This window comes from Rutilus rutilus (assembly GCF_951802725.1).
Source record: "Rutilus rutilus genome assembly, chromosome: 15".
Lineage (NCBI taxonomy): Eukaryota > Metazoa > Chordata > Actinopteri > Cypriniformes > Leuciscidae > Rutilus > Rutilus rutilus.
The window spans coordinates 25,795,567-25,813,034 of NC_140220.1; positions in this window are offsets into that span (position 1 = coordinate 25,795,567).

Sequence of the window (17,468 nt, forward strand, 5' to 3'; positions counted from 1 at the left end):
AATTTTGGATACAGTCCCAGTATGTGTCCTTTACACCTGACCACTTGTCTTCTTAGCCTACATGACGTCCCATTTCCTGTATTTGGTCAAAGGGTGGGAGCGAAGGGTGAACGAAGATAGCAAAGACAGAGCACAGGACATTGTCCTGTCTAAACTTTTCTCCTTCCTTATCTCTGCATCCCCTTCTCCCTCCACCCTTCCTCTCCGCCTGAGTCAAGTCACTAAAAGTTCACTGAGATTGTCTATATATCACATATGATGTATCTTGTGAATCTATTGTTTTTCCTTTTCATGTTTGGTATCATTTTAAGTGTCTCAGATTGAGAACTAAGCCATGCAAACAAATATGTTGTAATAAATAAATAAATAAACATTAATTCATTAGCCATTCACTGTTCATCCATGCACATTTCGCAGATGAATTCCCCTCGAATCTCATTGGAACAATCTACATGTGCTCACTTTTGGCACCCCTCACACCTTATCCAGTCCCCCCCACTAATTGAAAATAACTCCCCACAGTAGAGGCATTCTGTATCATCTTCTTTCTTCTTATTCTTCACTTCAGCTGCGCTTTTGCGTTTAACTTTTTTTTTTTTTTGCCTCTGTTTCGTGCAGCTATCTTGTCCTCTTTTTTATGTGGCGAGGAGGTCAGCACAGCTGAAGATTCACATGCCCTCTTTCGTGGCCTCTTGTTTTTTATTCTTGGCCTAGGAGACAGCTCTTCTAGAATCGAGGAGGGTGACTGTCTCGGTCCTTTAAAAAGGAATAAAAAATACATTAGAATACAGAAACCCACTGGGGCTTCTTAGTGATGATGAATCATTTAGTGATGATGAAGATGATGATGACAGTAGCCTAACAGTATAGAGGTTGTAATACAAATTAAATTACCAGCTGGATTGTGTCTTCAAGTGACTGGAAGGTTAATTAAGCTCTTTATAATACATAGTTTTTCTTACCATGTTCAGCTGGCCTCTGGAGACTCTGGAGTCCCAGGTTGTGGTTGGGAGTGGGCGCTAGTGCTGGGGACCACGGGTGATCCGCCTGTCAAGAGAACACACACACACACACAATTTAGTGATGATGAAGATGATGATGATGATGACACTAGCCTTATAGTAATAGTAGTTGTAATTGTTTACCAGCACTTATCTCCTCCTTAATCTCCCTGCTGTCCTCGAGGGTTGGATCTGGCTCCTCAGTTACTTCGGCTCCTTTAAAGTCTTCATCTTTGTAGACTGTCTTGTCAACAGGCCATATCCCACAGGCCTTTAAACCCTTTTGGCCCTTCCCCACACACGCTGAAGCTGAGTAGGCTTTATCGAAAAGCCCACACACAGCATAAATATCAATTTGTTGTCCTGGGTGAGAGGTCATCCAGTTATCTGCAGCTGTGTTGTATTTTGATTTAACATACCTGAAAAAGGTGTGGTCTAATGGCTGCATCTTGTGGCTGCAGTGGGGTGGGATGGTAATCATTGTCACCCCACGCTCTCTCGCAAGCAACACAGCCTCGAGGGTCTTATGCGAGTGGTGGCCATCCAATATCAGAAAGTGAGGCCTCTGAGGAGTGCATCCAATGGTGTCACAAAAATGTCTCAGCCACTGGAGAAACAGTGTACTGTCCATCCACCCTGAGTCAGTCACTCCACCAATCGATCCTGCTGGGGCACCACACAGCAGGCGCTCATTCATTCGTTTTCTTGGAAAAATGAACAGTGGTGGTACAAACTGCCCAGCGGCTTTCGTGGAACAGGCAGCAGTGACAGTAAAGCCTCTTTCCGCACCTGTGACTCTTGCCACATTGTGAATGTTGCCCATGAACAACACAACACAGATGCAAACAGCTTACAGTCAGTATTAATGAATGACAACCCTGCTTTCTGTTCAAAACACCTGTCAGATAAAGAGCACTGTGAGCTTTTTAGGATCGGGCAAGTTCATTTGTTGTAAATTACATTACCATTACATTAAGACTTGACATACGTTTTATTTAACAAATGTAGAAAAAAGGTTGAATGTTTTGAGAAAGAGACAGCGAAATAAAGGTTGCAACAGCAAAAGGGTGCACATTTGTGTGTTGGGGACCAATACATGGAATTGCTTAGGGCTCCTATAAGTCCACTCCTTATTATGTGTTCGACAATTCAACTGCGAATGGACTTGCCAATTGGCACGATTTTTCCACTTGCAGTCAAGATGAGTTGAAAACGCCATCAAGGCAGACACTTTCTGCTTCCCATAGAGTTGTCACGTTTTTGTTCAGTTAGTGTCACCTTCATGGACTTTTAGTTTGTTTGTCTTCAGTGACATTTCCTTTTTTCTATTTTATCTGTAATTCTTATCTTTACTGAAGATTTAATTCTATCTTTACTGATGAGTGACGGGACACTAATCCTCCACCACAGCTGCTCATCTAGTTTGTTATCTCTGTGTATCTAGGGGCTGTTTACACAACACCATTTTCAACTAAAGACTTTAAACTTTTTATGCGTTTTGGTCATTCATTTACACGACAACGGCATTTTGGGTGCCTGAAAACGCAAACTTTTGAAAGTGTTTCATAGTGAACGTTTTTGAAAACGGTCTCCGTGTAAACAACAAAAACGCGAATCTCTGAAGACGATGATGTCATGCACATGCATTACATGTTCAGTCTATAATTTTTCATCGCCATCTAATGGCCTGGCCGCAGAATACAGCGTTTTTAGTCCTTTTCGGATCCGTGTGAATGGGGATCGTTTTGACGAAAATGGTCAAAAATGAGTTTAAATGAGTCTCAATGGGTTAGAAATAGTACATAGAATGGCAGTTTAATTGAGTCTAATAAAGAAAGGATGGACCACAAGACCAGTCACATGGGTCACAATTTTGAAATTGAGATTTATACATCATGTGAAAGCGGAATAAATAAGCTAACCATTGATGTATGGTTTGTTAGGATAGGACAATATTTGGCTGGGATACAACTATTTGAACATCTGGAATCTGAGGGTGCCAAAAAAATGTACCCATGATTTACTCACCCTCAAGTCCTCCTTACATGACATTCTTCTTTCAGACGAATACAATATGAGTTATATTAAAAAATGCCCTGGCTCTTCCAGGCTTCATACTGGCAGTAAGTCGTAAATAAGTATTTGAACACCCTGCTATTTTGCAAGTTCTCCGACTTAGAAATCATGGAGGGGTCTGAAATTGTCATTGTAGGTGCATGTCCACTGTGAGAGACATAATCTAAAAAAAAAAATCCAGAAATCACAATGTATGATTTTTTAACTATTTATTTGTATGATACAGCTGCAAATAAGTATTTGAACACCTGAGAAAATCAATGTTAATATTTGGTACAGTAGCCTTTGTTTGCAATTACAGAGGTCAAACGTTTCCTGTAGTTTTTCACCAGGTTTGCACACACTGCAGGAGGGATTTTGGCCCACTCCTCCACACAGATCTTCTCTAGATCAGTCAGGTTTCTGGGCTGTCGCTGAGAAACACGGAGTTTGAGCTCCCTCCAAAGATTCTCTATTGGGTTTAGGTCTGGAGACTGGCTAGGCCACGCCAGAACCTTGATATGCTTCTTACAGAGCCACTCCTTGGTTATCCTGGCTGTGTGCTTCGGGTCATTGTCATGTTGGAAGTCCCAGCCTCGACCCATCTTCAATGCTCTAACTGAGGGAAGGAGGTTGTTCCCCAAAATCTCGCAATACATGGCCCCGGTCATCCTCTCCTTAATACAGTGCAGTCGCCCTGTCCCATGTGCAGAAAAACACTCCCAAAGCATGATGCTACCACCCCCATGCTTCACAGTAGGGATGGTGTTCTTGGGATGGTACTCATCATTCTTCTTCCTCCAAACACGTTTAGTGGAATTATGACCAAAAAGTTCTATTTTGGTCTCATCTGACCACATGACTTTCTCCCATGACTCCTCTGGATCATCCAAATGGTCATTGGCAAACTTAAGACGGGCCTTGACATGTGCTGGTTTAAGCAGGGGAACCTTCCGTGCCATGCATGATTTCAAACCATGACGTCTTAGTGTATTACCAACAGTAACCTTGGAAACGGTGGTCCCAGCTCTTTTCAGGTCATTGACCAGCTCCTCCCGTGTAGTTCTGGGCTGATTTCTCCCCTTTCTTAGGATCATTGAGACCCCACGAGGTGAAATCTTGCATGGAGCCCCAGTCCGAGGGAGATTGACAGTCATGTTTAGCTTCTTCCATTTTCTAATGATTGCTCCAACAGTGGACCTTTTTTCACCAAGCTGCTTGGCAATTTCCCCGTAGCCCTTTCCAGCCTTGTGGAGGTGTACAATTTTGTCTCTAGTGTCTTTGGACAGCTCTTTGGTCTTGGCCATGTTAGTAGTTGGATTCTTACTGATTGTATGGGGTGGACAGGTGTCTTTATGCAGCTAACGACCTCAAACAGGTGCATCTAATTTAGGATAATAAATGGAGTGGAGGTGGACATTTTAAAGGCAGACTAACAGGTCTTTGAGGGTCAGAATTCTAGCTGATAGACAGGTGTTCAAATACTTATTTGCAGCTGTATCATACAAATAAATAGTTAAAAAATAATATATTGTGATTTCTGGATTTTTTTTTTTTTTTAGATTATGTCTCTCACAGTGGACATGCACCTACGATGACAATTTCAGACCCCTCCATGATTTCCAAGTGGGAGAACTTGCAAAATAGCAGGGTGTTCAAATACTTATTTTCCTCACTGTATGTGTCACGGGTTACTCTTGTCATTATTTATTTTTATTGACCTGACCTTTTGAAATGAAGGTTAGTAAACAACAGTAATGTATTTAATTTTATACTGTCCTGAACCTTTCCTACCTCGTTTTATTTGTAAGATTACCAACAAGGAAGTGTTTAGCAAAGTTAATTCAGTATGAAAAGGTTAACAAATTAACTTTGATTTATCCAAGTATCAAGATTCATGTAAAGGAAAGCACTTCTTTATGCTTCTTTACTAATATCTTAAAGGAGTCATATAATGCCATTTTTGTACAAGCTAATATGATTCTTTAGGGTCTAAATTAAAAGTTTGTAATATACGTCAATTAAAAATTCTCATTAGTATTGTAAGAAAACACTAATTTTACCTGGTCAAAAACGTACTCGGTTACTCACGTAACCTCGGTAGGGGAAAATCCTTTTTCCGCGAGATATTGAAGCCAAAAATTATGGGGGGGGGGGACCACACTCTCTCACATATAGCTGCGTCACTTAGACGCGGAATACGTCATACAGACAGGGCGGGGTACGGCCTGAACTGATGGGAAAAAAGGGTCTTATATACTTTGCCCATATTATGTATTATGCATGGTCGCTTAGTGAGCTGTGCTCAGTGGACGCAGTATTCTGAACCTGATAGCATCAGGGCAGGCATTACTGGTCGTTTAGACCGACAGCAGCCTGGCCTGCAAGGCGGGAACCTCTAGGTTGTAAAACCTAATAAATGTAGACGGGGAGGCCCAGCCTGTCGCCATACAAATATCTTGCAAGGCAATCCCACTTGACCAGGCCCATGATGAAGCCATGCTTCTCGTGGAGTGCGCTCTGACACCCAACGGGCATTGCATGCCCTTGGAAGCGTATGCTAGTGCAATAGCGTCAACTATCCATCTGGATAGGCTTTGTTTCGATGCGGCTAGTCCCTTAGAGCGCCCGCTGAACGAAACAAAGAGCTGCTCTGTCTGCCTGAAAACAGACGAGCGAGACACATAAGCTCTTAATGCCCTGACTGGGCAAAGGAAGCTCGCGTCTGCCTCCTCATCAGGGACCGGTAGGGCTGACAGGGAAATGACCTGCGCCCTAAACGGTGTGTTGAGGGATTTTGGAACATAGCCATGCCTAGGTTTGAGTATAACTCTTGAGTCATTAGGCCCAAATTCCATGCACGTCGCGCTCACCGAGAGCGCGTGTAAGTCCCCTATGTGCTTCACTGAAGCGATAGCCAGGAGAAACGCCGTCTTGAAAGACAGGTGTTTAAGATCAATCGTCTCCAAAGGCTCGAATGGGCCACCTTTCATGGCTTCCAGCACCGTAGAAAGGTCCCATACGGGGACTGAGGGAGGTCTGGAAGGATTCAGTCTCTTAGCTCCTCTGAGGAAGCGGATAACTAAATCGTTCCTTCCTATTGACTGACCAAGCGTTGTTCTTGAGAAAGCTGCTATAGCCACCACATAGACTTTGAGCGTGGAAGGGGTCCTGCCCTTATCCAACAGCTCTTGTAGGAAGGAGAGTACCTCCGCCACCCCGCAGTCTAGGGGTGACACTCCCCGAGCTGCGCACCAGCTGGAAAACACTGACCATTTCGAGGAGGCGTCGCGTAGACGGTAGTGATGTTACGTATGACACTGAAGCTTCGATGCGCGTATCACACAAGCGACACAATTTCTAGTGAAGCCCCGTATCGGGGCGTGTGTCGGTTTACTAGAGTCACGTGACCGATGACAAACGAAGCCTCACTTTCTGTCAAATCACGTGCGCGTTTCGCTTTGGGTGTCAGAAGGCTCGAACTCCAGATCTTATTTAACGAGTCATTGTTGGCTCAGTCTGGTTGATGTGTTTGTTAGGAGAGTGCTGTACTTTGAAAGTTAATCAATATATTACATTTAAATAACCAACATTTATTTTTCACTACTTAGGCTATTATTTTTTGTTGTTTTTGTGTCTTTTTGTTTTTGTAAAATCTTTGCACTTTTTGGTGATTTTAGGTAATTTGGTGTTGGTATTTGGGTTTAGGGTGGGATTAGGGGGGGAAGGGATAGGTTGTTGATGTTTGGTGAAGGGTTTATATTTAGAACAATGGCAACAGCCAAAAATAATAAATATAATTAAAAACTGTATCACCTTTCTGTCATTCCTACAGTTAAGCACTATCAGTAACAAGTGTCATAAGCACATTTAATAACAGATGATCCTATTAGACAATGTCCTTATTCATTTTGTGTGTGTGTGGAGAGAGAGAGAGAGAGAGAGAGAGAGAGAGAGAGAGAGAGAGTAGGCCTACATTAAATCTTGTTGAATCATATAAGCTTATATTATATTTTATTGTCACACTTTAATGGGAAAATGAATTTATTTAATGAACAAATCAAACACAAACATGTAAGTTCACATAACATTGAAACTATGGAGTGTGTTGTAGTTGCTTCATCTGCCAGAGCTTCTAAAACAGGCTTCTGGCTGCTTTATTTTAAATAAGCACCAGATGGCGCTGTTCTCGACCAGTTCTCGAAACTCTCGAAGCTTTGAATCTTTTCCCGGAACAGTCAGGGGAAAGCCTCAGTGATTCATGAGGCTTCATTTCCCCATCCCTAGTAGACGGAGCTCTAGCCTGCGTGATCGTGTTTAACACTCCCCTTGGGAGGTCAGCGGGTACCCGTTGATGGCCCAAACGTGAAGGGACCACAGCTCTGGGTGAGGATGCCAAATCGAGCCGTAAGCCTGAGAGAGGAGATCTCTCCTCACCGGCACTGGCCACGGGGCAGTGCTCGCTAGCTGCATCATAACTGGGAACCAAGGTTGGTTTTTCCAGAACGGCGCTACGAGCAGTACTGAGCATCCTTCTTCCCTGATTCGCTCTATCACCTGCGGCAGGAGAGAGACAGGGGGAAAAGCATAGAGCGGGCGGCGGGGCCATACATGAGCCAGCGCGTCCCTGCTCTTGGAGAAAAATTCCAGACAGTGAGCGTTTTCTTGAGACGCAAACAGGTCTACTTCCGCTCTGCCGAATTTCTTCCACAGCAGTTGGACTGTCTGTGGGTGTAGAGACCACTCGCCTGCCGGAACATTGTTCCTGGACAGTCTGTCTGGTCCTATGTTTAGGAGCCCTGGCACATGCGCCGCTCTCAGCGAGCGCAGGTTGCGCTGAGCCCACACCAGGAGGCGTTCTGTTAGCCTGTACAGGTTTCGTGACCTGAGGCTGCCCTGGCGATTTATGTAGGACACCACTGATATGTTGTCCGATCGGACCAGGACGTGGTGTCCTCGTATTTGGGGACAAAAACGCGTCAGCGCGTTGTCCACTGCCAACATTTCGAGGCAGTTTATGTGCACAAGCTTCTCCCGTTCTGACCATTGGCCGAAGAACGGTCTGCCCTCGAGCAGCGCTCCCCATCCCGAGGTGGATGCGTCCGTAGACACCACCCTCACCCTCGAGGAAGTCCCCAGGCTTACACCTGATTGGTACCAGTCTTTTGCTTTCCAAGGTTTCAGAGCTGTGATGCAGCGCTGATTTACCTTGAGACGAAGCAGACCGGAGGTCCACGCCCCGCGTGGCACTCTCGTTTTCAGCCAGAACTGCAGTGGGCGCATTCGAAGCAAGCCCAGCTGAAGCATTGATGATGCTGAGGCCATGAGACCCAGCATCCTCTGAAACTTCTTGAGCGGGACAGATGCGCCGCAGCGGAAAGAGCTCGCTGCGCGCTGAATGTCCAGTGTACGCTGTGGTGATAGGCGTGCTATCATAGACAGCGAGTCCAGCTCTGTGCCCAGAAAAGATATTATCTGCCTGGGGGACAGAGAGCTTTTTGCCCAATTGACTCTGAGACCCAGATTCTCGAGGTGATCGAGTAAAATGGTCCTGTGCTCTATGAGCTCCGAGTGAGATTGAGCTAAAATCAGCCAATCGTCCAAGTAGTTCAGTACTCGCATGCCCTGTAGTCTGAGGGGTGCGAGCGCTGCATCCATGCACATCGTAAATGTACGGGGTGCTAGGGATAAGCCGAATGGCAGGACTGTGTACTGATATGCCTGGCCCTCGAAGGCGAATCTCAAAAATCGCCTGTGACGTGACGCTATCTGTATTTGAAAATATGCGTCTTTCAGATCTATTGACACAAACCAATCTCCTCGGCGAATTTGCGCGAGGATTTTTCTGGTCGTGAGCATTCTGAACTGTCGCTTTGCAAGCACTTTGTTCAGTTGCCTTAGATCTAGTATGGGTCTGAGACCCCCGTCTTTTTTCGGTACCAGGAAGTATCTGCTGTATAGCCCTCCTTCGCTTTGAGCTTGAGAAAGGGGCTCTATGGCCCCTTTGCTCAATAGTTTCACATTTTCGGCTCGAAGGTGATGTGCTACTTCTGTTTTTACCGTGGTTTGATGCGCGCCGTGTAGCGGCGAGGGCGTCGGCGAAACTGTAGCGAATGCCTCTTTCTATAATGTCTAGCACCCACTTCGAAACCCCGGGCAGCTTTGCCCATGCATCTGCATGGATAGCTAGGGGTTGAATGCGAAGTGCGCTCTGTTCGGTCAGCGACAGAGGGGCTTCGGTGTGCAGTAACATAAGCATCGCGCTCATGACATTTGAGGCAGGGGGCGCGCTGATGACAGCGGGCAGATAGCCCGCGCTCAACCCTTCTGCGGCCGTCAACCGAGAGGGGGAGGGCTGGGCGATTCCCGTAGGAACTGACATGTCTGTGCGTGGATGTGGGCGCGGGATAGCGGGCACATTTGCAACACTGAGAGCATTGTCCGCCTGAGCAGAGCGAATGCATTTTGGTTTCGTTTTTACAGAAACCTTGGGACATGTAGAACGTAGTGTTTGTGGGCACTGGGTAGTGGGCACATTTTCTACGTTTAATGCGTTAAACACCAGAAAATACACTCTTTTTGGGATTTATCTCGGTAGCCGTGAAAACGGCTTGTTGACTGCAAAATACACTGGACCAGTCGCATTTTCTGGAACTGGACGAGCGATGAACTTTGGTGGAGGTCCGGCCGCAGCGGGACTTGAACACCGTCGTTTTCCTAGGCGTGCTAGGACGACTTCGGAGCCTCGGGCTTCACTGTAATCCTAGGCCGTGGACCACGCGGAGCGGGGCGGTGGCTGGATGAGCGAGAGCGCGGTCTCGCGCTTCGGGCCTGTCGGCGCTGCGAAGTGGCGGCGGTGGGCGGAGGCTGAGGCTGTGAGCTCTGAGCAGACGGTTTCGCACGGCCTGCTGCAGAACTGGAGCGCTTCGGTAAGAAGTGCTTCATGGCCTGTGACGCTTTCTGCACCTCGGCGAATCTTTCCGCGAAATCGTTGAAGGGAGATCCAAAGAGGCCAGCGGGAGAAAGCGGAGCGTCGAGGAACGCGGCGCGCTCTGACTCAGACATCTCGGAGAGCTTTAGCCACAGATGTCTCTCAGTCACGGTGAGAGAGGCCATGCTCCGTCCTATGGCCTGTGCAGCAGACTCCAGGTTTCGGAGGAGATCGGCCTGGAAAATCTGCAGCATGGCCATGGTGTGCAGCGCTGACGCAGCCTGCCCGGCGGCGGAGAAAGCGCAGCGGAGCAGGGATGACGTCGTGCGGCAAGCTTTAGAGGGTAGCGCCAGCTTAGCGCGCCGTCCAGCGGAGGGCGGGCATAAGTGGGCCGCTATCGCCTCTTCGACCGGCGGCAGCAAATGGTAACCTCTGTTCTTGGCATCGTCAACGGCGGAGAATGCCAAAGAAACAGAAGGACGCATTCTAGCTGAGTAGGGGGCGTTCCAGGACTTAGCGAGTTCTTCGTGAAGCTCAGGAAGAAAAGGCGCTGGTCTGGACGCAGGCGAAACGCGCTCCCCGGGCAGAAAGTACCCATCCAGCCGGTTTGTGAGCAGGCTGCTCAGGCGTAGACCACTCGAGGCCGAGGCTCGCCGCAGCCTGTGCGAGTACGCGCATGAGCTCTGTCTCAATGCTAGCTCTTTTACCTGACGCAGCGCAGGCAGGGGGCGCGAGATCCTCAGAGCTCGCCCAATCCTCACTGCCTGACGCCAGGATAGAGCAGGAATCATCTTCTCCCGGCGGGACTTCTTCGACAGCTTCGTCGACGGAAGCGGTGGCAGACCGCGGCCGCTGTCCGTCAGGAAGAGAAGCTGAAGAAGCCGGTGAAGCAGGCGGGCGAACCGGCGAGCTTTGGCGGCTGGGAGAAGGTTCCGGAACCCGCTGAGCACGGCGCTTTTTACGGTGCGGTGCCACGGCAGGTGGGGGTGCAGTCTCGGCGAAAAATGCCAGGCGAGTCCGCAGAGTCGCCATAGGCAATAGCTCGCAATGAGGGCAGCCGCCATCAGCGAGCGCGAGAGCTGCATGATCCTCACCCAGGCAGGAAACGCAGATCACGTGGCGGTCCCCGTCGCTGAGTGTGGCTCTACACGAGCCGCAGGAAGGCATCTTTAAAAAGACGCAAGCTCTTTTAGTAAGTGTGTGTCGCAGCGGCGAACACACACACAGCACAGAGTGTAAAGGATATGAGCGCCGGATAGCGCAGCGGGAAGGCGATTGAAGGCGGCGCGGCCAGCGACTTCAGTGACGACTCGTCCCGCTGAAAAGGCTTCCTCAGACGGCGTGGCTTCACTCCGGATCCAGCGATGCTACGCTTGAAGGATGAAAAAATCAGATATCAGCTGCCTGCGAGCCGTATTTATAGGCCTAGGCCACGCCCGTTTCGGCGGGACGTGACGCAGCGGGCGCGAAGCACCCTCATTGGGTCTGACGTCACGCTAGGCCTCGCTCGATAGGCTGCTGCAGTTGCCGCAGAACAGCCAATAGGCGCGCGAGCCGTCTTGCCTATGTCTGTATGCTGCCGCAACGCGTTTTGCATTATTCAAAATTAAGGATAATTTTTGGCTTCAATATCTCGCGGAAAAAGGATTTTCCCCTAGCGTAAGATACTCTTACGCAGTACGAGAGACCTCTCGTAAGAGAACAGCTCTGTTTTCAGCACGCCGTTTAAGTGCATGTGTCTTTGAATGATAATGAGCTTTGCTCACCCCGCCCCTCTGTTCTGTGCGTACACCGTTTTTAATAATAACACAATAACCATAACGCATTGTTCATTATTAACATGGGATTATGATTTATATCGAGAACGTCGTACATAGAAAATGTGCCGTAATGTACCCTGAGTGTAAAAATAGCCGCATTCATCGTGAAGTGTGCTAGCGATTTGCAAAGATTAATTTAAATATGAATATAAAGGTTAATAAAACGTTACACTCACTTCTTCTTCTGGAGGTGCAGCAGGAACACGAATAGTTGATACCGATCCTTTTTTTAGGAGCAGCTTCTTAGCAAAACCAGGTTTATACTGACAGCAGTATACCGAGCAGTCTGGTGTGTGAAATGATTCACGCAAACATGAAAGCATTGACGTTGATCGTGGAGAATATTCCCTTCGAAAACAAAACTCAGCCACTGCGTCTTCAGCGGTTCGGATTTAGTCATCTTCAAAATGACTGCTGTGTTCCTTATTACACCTGAAGACTCAAATTTCATCATTTAATGTTTTTAGTATTATTATTACTTTTTATTAATATTCATAATCAGTGGAATTATGTATCTCTTTTATACTTTTTATATACATTCATAATTATTTGTACCCATTGTATTTGTGAAGATGTGGGGGGAGAGAGACTTTGGGGGACTTTGAATGTGTGCTGGACTGAAATGTATACTGTATGCAGTGTTTCACCAAGCATAGCATAAGGGGAATACATTCCAACGTTAATGGAAACCATATGTTCTTCTGCTGAATGTACGTGTTCCTATGGTGATGTAGTTTTTTCCTTGGTCAGTGGTATAAAAATCAAGCCCTTTTGTCCGAAAATCAGGAAGAGATGGAAATGTAGAGAAGATGACTGAGAAGCTGAATTAGACCTTCGCTTGGTCCATTGTCTCTTCCTCCTATGTTTTATAAACCAAATAAATAAGAGATCTCTTGGCAAAATCACTGGTGTCTGTTTCCATGAAATCAAACAACAGGGGAAAGCAAGATTTTTAAGTCAACAACACCCAAGAACAGAACACCACAATCGCTTAGACGCCATTCTGCTCATAGACAGTGCTCCAGTATCAACAATGAGGCGCGGACTATGATGACAGACATAGTCTGAGCTCACGAGCGGGGGCGGGTCTGTGTTGAAACGCTGCTGTCAATCAACAATCGTGGGAGGGGCGTCCGACCGTTTGACGTCACTAGGTCGAACGGCTTGATTTGAGAGGGGGGAAAACATATAAGGAGATAAAAAAAAAAAACACTGGATGGATTTTTATCATTTTATGATGGTTGTGTTCAGGCACTGCCAACACACATTTCAGTACAATTAACTTGTAAAAGTGCATGTACCATTATATGACCCCTTTAAATTAAATCTTGTTTATCTGTACAGCTGCTGTACTGTAAGCTGTGGACTCAAGCCTGGTTTGCTGGACATTGTGAGGTTGTGGAGGAGCTGACGAAGGCGCTGGAGAATAACATAGATCAATTCAAAGAGCTAAAGCCTGTCAGAATCACTTTTACAGAAAATATTGTTTCTGACAGTCCTATAACATGATGTAAATAGACATATAATCTTACATTGGTCACTTATGTGGCGATTAAGATACAGTTATAGATATATATTTGAAGATTGTGTGTCTGTATGTGTGTATAGGAACTGCTGGCCGAGCTGCATGTAGAAGTAATGGTTGAGTATGTGAGACGAATGATGAAGAGAAAATTGGCCACGACAATAATCAAATCTGCTCTGTGTTTGCCAAAGTGGTAAGATCTCTTCCAGACCCACACATTCTTGCATGTATGAATAAACATGTGACAATGTGACAGAAAAATGCACTACATTTTCATTTGTGTTCGAATAGAGCACACAAATATAAATCATAGTATTTCCTACGGGATCTTGCTTGCAAACACAATCCAACTTATTTATTTCTGGAACATTCAGGGAAACCACAGGAATTCCTGAATTGTGTAGTAAGACATGTTGGTGTCATTATGTTTTGGATTCTCAGAAACCTCCAGTTTTGTTGCTGACTGTATGCATTTGCTGGTTTTTCCCTCTCAGGCTGTTAAATAAATCTGGCTCTTGTGTTAATTGGTTCAAATTTGTGGGTGCTTGAAATGCTGTATACTTGCAGTCTACTTGTTATGTATTTCTCAGAAATATACTTAAAGTTGCACTTAAGTATACTTGACTTATACTGAAATAAGTATATTTTGCCTATACTTGTACTCAATCTTTTGATATACTTAAAAGTATAATGAAGTATTCTAAGTATTATTTGCTTGTTTACTCTTTTCATTGAGTAGCTATTAAATACTTTTTCACATAGTTTTACATACTGTCTTATAAACGTACATGTTTTGGCATCCAATACATTTGGAAATATATACAAATATAATATTTGTTTGAAAATATTTATTTATAAAGAAAACAGATATGTTTCTAATTCTGAGTATGTGAATTTTTGCGTGGTCCACTGGTATTGTACATAGGAATCTACTTGAAGTAGAGTTAAAGGTATATTTTAAGTATAAAAATTTATATCTACTGTAAATAGGAACATAGTAGTATACGTAAAGTGGAAAATAATAAAGTAAACTATAAGTATGATTAAATTCACTTAGAGAAACCTTACAAGTATACTTTCAGTATAAAACTATTAAACTACTGAGATACTTCAAAGTTTACTTTCATAAACTATAAAATGTGCTATAAGTATAAAGTAAACTATCAGTATAAGTACACTTGTAGTATAGTTGCAGTATAAACATTATTATAACTAAAAAAGTATTTGTAAACAAATGTGTACTCCTGTCACGGTTGTTAGATCCGTTGTCTTACCCTGTCTTGTGTCAGTGTGTGTCTCGTTTACGCTGATTGTTTCATGTGGGCGTTACCGCTGATCAGTGCCAGCTGCATCCCATCTAGCCAGCCTACTTAATGCGTCTTTCGTTTTGCGTTTGTTAGATCGTTGTTGAAGCTGCCTGTGCCTGTGCCTGTGCCTGTGCCTGTGCCTGTGCCTGTGCCTGTGCCTGTGCCTGTGCCTGTGCCTGTGCCTGTGCCTGTGCCTGTGCCTGTGCCTGTGCCTGTGCCTGTGCCTGTGCCTGTGCCTGTGCCTGTGCCTGTGCCTGTGCCTGTGCCTGTGCCTGTGCCTGTGCCTGTGCCTGTGCCTGTGCCTGTGCCTGTGCCTGTGCCTGTGCCTGTGCCTGTGCCTGTGCCTGTGCCTGTGCCTGTGCCTGTGCCTGTGCCTGTGCCTGTGCCTGTGCCTGTGCCTGTGCCTGTGCCTGTGCCTGTGCCTGTGCCTGTGCCTGTGCCTGTGCCTGTGCCTGTGCCTGTGCCTGTGCCTGTGCCTGTGCCTGTGCCTGTGCCTGTGCCTGTGCCTGTGCCTGTGCCTGTGCCTGTGCCTGTGCCTGTGCCTGTGCCTGTGCCTGTGCCTCCGTCACAATCTCACCACTAGTTCATCACTCTCCGAGGATCACCCATCTCAGTCCCTGCTCTCCTGCTGTCTGCTGCGTGCGATCAGCTGTTCACCAACTGATGTTCCACGTTTTCCTGAACTTCTTCCTGAGTGAACTTTGATTCTCTTGAGTTTCTTCCTGAGTGAACTTTGATTCTCTTGAGTTTCTTCCTGAGTGAACTTTGTTCAATAAAGAGTCTTTTTACTTGCAATTGCTTCCGCCTGTACTTCATGTAATAACTCCAAGTTTACTACTGTTACACACAAAGTATACTTTTATTCACTATTTAGTCCCGAGTAGTATTGAAATAATACACTTTCAAGTATACTACTAGTACATTGATATTACTAAACTTACTAAATAATGTATATAAAAAAAAAATAAGATTTAAAAAATTTTTTTTGTAAGGGCTATTAAAACAGCTGTTTTTTGTCATGTAAAAAATGTAACAAAAATAATTAATGTCAGAAATGTTGTACCCTAAATGTAAAAACAACAACTTGTGCAATGCCACTGCAAACCAAAGTGACACATTTCAGAGACACATAAGACATAAACTTACTGCATGTGCTCACCCTTTGTAATTGGGGATGTGGCTATGTTCAGAATTAACTAATCAATCTCATGTGAAATAGTACACACCCGTCTTTACCGAAAGTGACTGACTTGTTCCTTTTTCATGGATTGAAAAGAATTACAGGCCTGGGAGAGTCAGGAACATGAAGCCAATTGGTGTTCACCGACCTTCTCTGCTTTTATTTGCAAACATCAGCATTTATACAGGGTTCGGGGGGTGTAACAGCCAAGCAATGAGAATATACATTATATTCTTATAGAAAATGAGACAAATCCATTTATGGTCACTTTCCGGTTGAAGGCAGCCCTTTCGGGCCCTCTCTCCTAAACAAAAAAGAGGGTCCATTCAGAATCTATTGGCATCCATTTCAGCGTCCCGTGCTCGCCATCCACTCAAAACGTAACGTTAGCCTACTACTCTTTGGCCGGCTCGCAAGCCCAACCAAGTGTGTGCCTGTTGTTTTGTTTCCGGTCTAGCTAGATCCGGTGTGGTGTTGTAGTTTTTCTAACATTACTAGTTGTTGCAACAGCATGTGAAAAAACAAAGTTTGCTAGGCCAAAAAGAACGTTAATCTCGCGATAAAAAAATTGACGCCGTTAAAATGGGTTTGTGTTAACACCGTTAATAACGTGTTTAACTGACAGCATTACAAAATTAGTTGCTTCAAAATAGCACACTTTAAGTTAACTAATCATTGACACACTTGAAGTATACTAAATTAGTCTGGCTGCAAGTGTACTTAGCATTTTTTTTTTCCACCAGGGTCTTCTTGGTTGCATACTACTACAAGAGCCATATAGGCCACAAAGAGCGTATGATGCATCAACAGGATCTCATTGTTGAAACTCGTGAGGGCTACATAAAAAAAAAAATCATTAGATTTACCATGGTACAGTGAAGACAGTCATCAATAAGTGGAGAAAGTATAGCATAACAGCGACATTATCAAGAACAGGGCATCCCTCCAAAATGAATGAGAAGACAAAGAGAAAAAATGGTCATGGAGGCTTTCAAGAGGCCTACAGCAACATTAAAAGAGTTGCAGTTCTTTCTGGCAACTTCTGGTTGCTTCTTTACATTTGACAATTATCTCCCGTATTTTCATATATCTGTCTGGGCTATGGGCTTTTTCAACTAAAAAATAAAATAAAATTCCAAGCCCAGCTAAACTTTCCTAAAATATATTCAGTGTCGGAAAAGCATGTGGGGAAAAAAATATGGTCTGATGAGACCAAGATTGACCTTTCTGGACAAAATCGTGAAAAAAAAAAAAAGTATGCTTTGGGGCTGCTTTTTTCAGCTGGAACTGCTTTGGTGAAGGTGGAAGGAATCCTTACTAGCTCCAAGTACCAGACAATTTTGGCACAGAACCTTCTGGCGTCTGCTAGAAAGCTAAAAAATGAAGAGAACTTTCACCTTTCAGCATGACAATGATCCGAAACACACATGTAAATAAACAAAATAATGGCTTCAGCAAAGAAATATGAATGTTTTGGAATGGCCCAGATGGAGACAAGATCTGAATCTATAGAAGGACCTGAGGAGGGCCATTCACAAGAGAAGAAATGCCCTACTAGCAATTTCACAGATCTGGAACAATTTTGCAAAGAAGACTGGGAAAATATTCCCAAGTCAATATGTGCCAAGCTGATAGACTCCTATTCAAAC